We start from the raw sequence: 5667 nt of genomic DNA, 5'->3' as shown, positions 1-5667 counted from the left end.
AGTTCAAATAAATTTTGTGGTACGTCAGATGTAGAAGACGATGTGGGTACACAAAGCATTATAAAAAAGAACTTTCACTTATCTATGTGTATCATCTTAGAAAAATGGACATTGCGTGCTCTTTCTGTGTGACCATGTACTGGATTGACGAGATATTGACCAGATCATCCAAGAAAAAAACCAACCTTTCGTGGAAAAATGCAATTCCCTTTGAAGGTGATGATGCCCTGTCAAGATTATTTTGTATTCATATCCGATAATACAATGTTTCAAGTATATGTACTAGTCTTGGTTGTAGTCTAGATAAAAGAGCTCTAGAAAGAAAGGGTCCACAATAATTTTCAATAAACGAGAATGTCAACACATGAATGGAATAAAAAAAATTTTAATCGGTGACATGAGTGGAATATTAATACTCGATGAAGGAAGGGAACCATTTTCTTCTGAGATTTATATATGGGTCTGGATCGCGCGACTTATGAATTTATCGCAGGGTTTGAACAAAATTATTTACACGCCCTTTAAGTTAGCGAAGCCAAAAAAGAACAACAAAGCTAGATAAATCTAAGAAAAATCCAACCAAGTTAGACGAGGCCAAAATATTGGTGGGAGGACCTGGAAAACTTGCTTAGTCATGTAATGGAAACACAAGAGGTATGAATGTGTGACTATAATATAATGGTTAAATTATTGGGTGATGATTGTAGTACAATGGTAAAGTTATTGGATGATAACACCGACGACCTGAGTTTGAAACTCACAAGCATCAATGTGGGTGCTTAAAAAAATACAATGCAAGAGGTATATATTCTTTTTGAAATTTGTTTGTGAATTGGAGAACTTCTTGCAGGATCTAGAGTAACAAAACAACACTGATATTTGGGGATGATCTAAACCTTTTTAGTCATTTGAATCTAAAAATGAATTGCATAAACATGAGCTTGAAATGAAAAAGCGTACGAAAGATTATGAAAAAAAAAAGTGTTAAGTTAGAAAAATTTAAATAATCATTGTTATAGAAAGGTACGAGATTTGTCTCAATGATAGCCAGGGTTATCAGACGCACGTCATTCAATGGAGACCCTGATCCGGCCGTTGGGAAGCTCCGGACGGAGTTCTTGCTTGGACGGCTGGGAAAGTTCGAATAAACTTACCGGAAGATAAAACGTTATTTTCTCAAGATTTTTCTGCACCCACTTTTCTCTCTTTTGCCTCTGGGAAACCACTTCGAGCAGAATACTTATTTTTTTGTCAGTTTGATTCGTATGTATCAACATCGTTAATGGCAAGGTGATTTCTTCATCTTTTGTAATGTACATGATATTTACTTCACAGTGCCAAACTAAAACTCTAATCCTAATTTTAAGGGTATTTGGTTAAATTGGGGGGGGGGGGGGTTCTTTTGATTATTTTTTTTTTTGGAATAAACCAGAGAATTGGGTCAATTAAAACCCTAAGTTATAGAATGATCGCCTACAGATTTCTGTAGCTATTCATGAGATTCTGGATTTGTTTCGATTTTTTATTTTGTGTTTCTCATTGACCTATTCTTAACAGTGATTTTTCATAGACAGATTGTATGTTCTTAGGAATATAAAAAGGATTCCTAATTAGTTCAACACTTCCAGGGATTCATCCTTTCTGCAACTATTGGCGAGTAGGGTTACTTAATTAGTCCATAAGTCCCTATTCATCCTCACTCAAATCAGCTAAACTCACCATCTACTTTCAGATAATCGAAATAGCCTTTCAGAATCAGTTGGTTCTGTCGATGATACACTCTTCTGCCATATGTTTTTGATTCAATTTAACCTGAATGATTAACAGCACTGTTATGAATATGTCAATTTTAGAATCGTGTTTAATTATTTGAATTCCTGGACAGGTTTGAGAGATTTGGTATACAATCTCTATGTACAAGGTTATTTACCCTTCAAATTCTTCTTCGTCTTCTTCAGTTTCTTCATTGTCTTCTTCTTCTTCAATTTCAGAGAATGATCACTGCAGGCGATCATTGAAAATGCCGCAATCTCACTTCCAATCACTCAGATCAGAAATCACAGAGGCGAATTGGTGTCAGTGACCATGTTGAAGGTATAATTCTATATCTCTGATTAAAGGTTATCTTTTTTCTTTTTGGTTTGCCTCCGGCTCTTTGAATCTACAGATGTAAAGATTCTTCTTGATTCGTGGGCCAATTAAACGTTTTCGGCAATTTATTCCCTCACATCAGTGATTTGTGTGTTCTTTTTTTGATTGGTGTGTGAAAATTGTCCATTAATTTGTTCCTCTACTTTCTTCATCTTGATTATTGGTTATTCTATTTATGGAACCACCAATTTACAACTATTTACCCATGAAATCTCCTTATAGAGAGAAGACGATGAAAAAGAAATAAAATTTGTTTTATTTGTTCAACTTTATTTTGATCTTTCGTAGGAATATATTCTTAAGCAAATAACCAAATAGAGTTCTTACGAGATTTGCCTTAAAAAATTAATTTGATCTTACAGTAAAAAATTTCTTAGGAATATATTCTTGAGTAAATAGAATTCTTACTAGATGGCCTTACAAAATCAAAAGAAAACAGTCCTACTTAGAGCTGAGAGAACCGTCCAGGTTGCCTTGCCAAAGTCCTCCACGGTGAATGATTCATCGGCCGTTTATTTGTGCAAATCGATCGATTTTGTATTTATACATCCTTTATGGTATAATTTGTGGGAATCCTAATCATCTCTTGATTTCTTACTAGGAAGAGAATATGATCTTGGAAAAAATGAATCCCAAAAGGTTGCTGAGGACGAAAAGTAGACCAAACTTTACTGGATCTGGTAGAAGTTGATCTTGCCAGTGAAGCACCTGCAAATAAGGTGAGAAACTACCAACTGATAGCTCAAGAGATGAATGTAAAGTGCTTTTCCATATGGATATTTGTTTCCTTGGGCCCTCAGTTTTTCTTTAGATACTTTAAAATATGTTCTGTTGTGATATATGCATTTATCTAAATATTAGTTTGTTTATGATTTTCTTAGGAGGAGAGGAAACCATTGACAGTCACAGTGCAGTGATGCCTGTAAGGTCACAACAATTAGGTTGTAGTTTGTGATAGCTAATGAATGGAAATGTGATGCATGTAAGACAATGGCTTGAAGATCGTAGGTTTTTGCAGGCATGCCTTGGTTTACATCAATCATTCTTATCATTCTTCAGTTTTGCGTTTGTTTTTAGATTCATTATCAATGATTTTATAATTGAAATTGTTATTGCAGAGAGAAATGGATCCATTTTATGATGAATTTGCTATTACAGAGAGAGCTGCGAAATATAAAGCATAACTGAAAGTATACATGGTTAATGACAACATATCACCTCAGATGTTGCCAAGCAGTTCACCATCTACTTTTAGATAAAGTTTCACCTGCATCTCAATATTCTAAAAGGATTAAATAGTCCCTCCACAACTAACAGTTGTACTAATCTAGAAGGAAGAGGTATAACCACTGACGTTCACGCGTCAATCCCTTGGCATAGCAGATGGGAATCTCCAAATTCCCTTCCAATGAATTTTTGTGGAAGAGAACATTAAATTACCGGTTGAGACCTACCATGTCCTCAGGTTCTGCTGCTATTCTGAAGCATGCAAGGGACATCAAACTCATTTGATGGAGGTACCAGATCATTATATAGACATTACTTCCTAATAGAACCTGATACTGTATGGAGGTGCCAGGTTGTTAGAGGGGCAGGAAATACTTCAACATCTTTTGATTTCCTGAAATTAGTTTCGACTCTCAGTTTTCCAAGCTACATCAGAATTCTCCCCCCAAAAAATTAGTTTCTTGATTCCAATTTGGGAATTTGGAGATAGCTTTCCAACGATTTGCATCTCTAAGAGAGAGAGACTAATCATTGTGTATGTGGTTGCTAATACCAAGTCAACTAGGTCGTGATTCAGTTGTTTGCTAATACCAGAGTGAAATCGTTGAAAACCAAAGGGAAAATCACTAGAGTAAGTTTGCAAAAACCATGTTATGTTATGTTATGTGTTTGAATTAAAAAAAAATAATTATGTGGTTGATTTATTTCGAAGTATATCTAGGTATGTAAGGATCTAACATTTTTACATCAGATTAAAAAATAAGTCTTCTTTAAAAAAAAATCTAGAAATGTTTCTACTATTCTGTAGGTCACTTTGTCATGATTACATCAATCAAGTTTTTTATTTCCTGATTCTGAAATTGCAAGTTTATCTACTCTTTTGTGACTGATGCAGAAACATTGAGGTTTATGGTGGAGGTTCGCCGGGATCCAATGTGCTAGCTGATTTCGATGTTACTTTTGACCAGAGTAATGACAGAGTTGCAGAATTTCACAGCTCACAAGGCTTAGATATGTTGTGCATGTTATTGCTGTAATGGGATTGCAGACACGACGGGGTGCTTTTGTTACATTTATGCCAAAGTGTACGTACCTGCACTGTGCTGTGGATATGAAGAAAAAAAATATGTTGATGCAGTAAAGGTATGTGTGTCAATCATTTGAACTAATCAGGTCAAGCCGCTGACATTTAACTTTAAATACTAACGGTTCGACTTCAAGTATGAATATTTTGGATGCTTAGGAATAGTTGGACCTGGATCTTTGCCCTTTCAATGAATGAGTCTGCCATGTATATATCTGATTCTCTCATATACTTGAATAAATTATTTTTTAGGTAATGTTACCTTTGATATTGAAGATGGTAATCATCTTTAGGAAGCCCGTGAGAAAATGCAGAAATCTGTATACGGAAAAGGAAGCTCTCTCCAAAAAAATTCTGTAATGGCTGTTGTTTGAAGGGGTTGTTATGAAAATGCCATTGTTGGAGTTAATAGTTGACATGTTACTCCAAAGCAGATTGATAACTTCGTATCCAATTTGAATCTGCTTCACCAGGTTGGGACAAGCAGACCACATACTTGTTCATATCCCAAGGGAGAACAGTGAGTAACCATTGGTTGCCATTTTATGACTGACTGCCTTATTATGTCATCATCAATAAAAGAAGGAATTTATACAATGTGGGTGTTTTCTTATTTGAAGTTAAGTTTCATTTCTTTCGTATTAGGCCATACATTTGGATTTTCTCTTATTATCATGAGTGAATTCTGCCTTCACTGGGATTCTTTCTTTTGTTGTTCCATGTTTGTATTTGATGAAAATTTTGACAAATTTTGGTTTTATTTCTTTGTTTATCGTCGATAAGAATCGCATTCTTTTGTGCTTCCACTTGCATATTTGAGTAGAATGTTGCCCATGTTACTTGCATTAGCATTTGCTGAATCGGTGAGTGATTAAAGTCGCATTAAAGTCGCGTCTGTTACCGATTATGAATACTTGAGCCATGGATCGTTATTAACTGTAAGCATGAAGGGTTGTTTTCTCTTTGGACTTGAAAATTGGGACACAACTGATAATATTCAAATACGCTAGGTGCTTGTAAAACTAACCAAAAATAGAGTTGTTACGGGGTTTCCTTGACAGAGTTAAGAGTGTGTACGGCATTAATCTAGTGACTGCACAATGTAAAGCATTTTGGGGGTAGTACTATTTTTTGTTAGTACCAAAAATATTACGAGCTTTTTTTGTAGTGATTTTTCCATCAAACTCTCTGTAATTATAGATAGA

The 5667-nt window shown here is 35.0% G+C and overlaps 1 long non-coding RNA gene across 8 annotated transcripts; it reads left to right on the top strand.

Annotated features, from left to right (window-relative positions):
* Positions 1-977: 977 nt before the first annotated feature.
* On the top strand, positions 978-5222 carry LOC113343778. 8 transcript variants are annotated; one of them, XR_003357404.1, is made up of 7 exons: positions 978-1290; positions 1886-1899; positions 1992-2094; positions 2753-2870; positions 3033-3155; positions 3270-4009; positions 4274-5222. It is a non-coding gene; the product is annotated as an uncharacterized LOC113343778 (long non-coding RNA). The 8 variants fall into 8 exon arrangements; XR_003357400.1 differs by having other exon boundaries at positions 1886-2094; XR_003357402.1 differs by lacking the exon at positions 1886-1899 and having other exon boundaries at positions 980-1290.
* Positions 5223-5667: the final 445 nt, after the last annotated feature.

Source organism: Papaver somniferum, unplaced genomic scaffold (genome assembly GCF_003573695.1).
Source record: "Papaver somniferum cultivar HN1 unplaced genomic scaffold, ASM357369v1 unplaced-scaffold_65, whole genome shotgun sequence".
NCBI classification, from domain to species: domain Eukaryota; kingdom Viridiplantae; phylum Streptophyta; class Magnoliopsida; order Ranunculales; family Papaveraceae; genus Papaver; species Papaver somniferum.
Note: the sequence above shows the minus strand (reverse complement) of the source record. Positions and strands in the feature narration are given on the sequence as shown.